The sequence below is a fragment of the Lottia gigantea genome, assembly GCF_000327385.1.
Source record: "Lottia gigantea unplaced genomic scaffold LOTGIsca_13, whole genome shotgun sequence".
NCBI lineage: Eukaryota > Metazoa > Mollusca > Gastropoda > Lottiidae > Lottia > Lottia gigantea.
Window position 1 is genome coordinate 3620710 of NW_008707425.1, and position 1589 is coordinate 3622298.

The following is a 1589-nucleotide window of genomic DNA, read 5'->3' on the forward strand; positions in this document are numbered from 1 at the left end:
TCTTTTAAAGTGCACGTAAACGATATTGGTGTGTCTTTGTGAAGTAATCTAATAGTATTTTTCTATCTCAAAATTCGTGAAGTTTTTTCATAAAGAGCCAGAAAAGGTTATTACATGTATGCATACTAAAATTTATAATTATATATCCAGAAAAATCAAAATCAGGATCTTGTTGTTTTCTGATAATAGTATTGATCAATTTTTGATATTAATGTTGTTGGATGATAAATAGAATCAGATGGTTGTTGTTATTTTGTATAAGTTACTATCAATTTTTTATATTAATGTTGTTGGATGATAAATGAATCATAAACCAGTTATTATTGTGTTAAAGTTATTATCAATTTTTGATATTAATGTTGTTGGATGATAAGTAGAATCAGAAACCAGTTATTATTTTGTTAAAGTTACTATCAATTTTTGATATTAATGTTGTTGGATGATAAATAGAATCAGATGGTTGTTGTTATTTTGTAGAAGTAATTATCTACTTTTGATAGTTATGTTGTTGGATGATAAATAGAATCAGAAACCAGTTATTATTTTCTTAAAGTTACTATCAATTTTTTATATTAATGTTGTTGGATGATAAATAGAATCAGATGGTTGTTGTTATTTTGTATAAGTTACTATCAATTCTTGATATTAATGTTGTTGGATGATAAATAGAATCAGAAACCAGTTATTATTTTGTTAAAGTTACTATCAATTTTTGATATTAATGTTGTTGGATGATAAATAGAATCAGATGGTTGTTGTTATTTTGTAGAAGTAATTATCTACTTTTGATAGTTATGTTGTTGGATGATAAATAGAATCAGAAACCAGTTATTATTTTCTTAAAGTTACTATCAATTTTTTATATTAATGTTGTTGGATGATAAATGAATCATAAACCAGTTATTATTTTGTTAAAGTTACTATCAATTTTTGATATTAATGTTGTTGGATGATAAATGAATCATAAACCAGTTATTATTTTGTTAAAGTTATTATCAATTCTTGATATTAATGTTGTTGGATGATAAATGAATCATAAACCAGTTATTATTTTGTTTAAGTTATTATCAATTTTTGATATTAATGTTGTTGGATGATAAATAGAATCAGATGGTTGTTGTTATTTTGTAGTAGTAATTATCTACTTTTGATAGTTATGTTGTTGGATGATAAATGAATCAAATCATAAACCAGTTATTATATTGTTTAAGTTATTATAAATTTTTGATATTAATATTGAGTAAGCATGGTCTGCTTCAAGCTCGACACCCGCCACTACTACAATAGTCAAATAGATACAATAGATAAAACCAGATCAATTCATTCCTGACCAAACAAATTGTAGTTGGCTGATAAATTAGCTTATATTAGTTTGAATCAAATTTTAATATTAATGTGGATGGTGGAATTAATAGCTCCAACGTTTGTTTTATTCTGACGAGGGCTCAAAGTTCGTCTTAGGTACGAATCAATAGATTTTAACAAACAACGATCATAAATTACAGTGTTTCTTGTTTATTTACCAAATTAAAAATATCAGCTATTATTAATGATTCGCTGATAAAAAAAAATCAAATAATCATTTATAA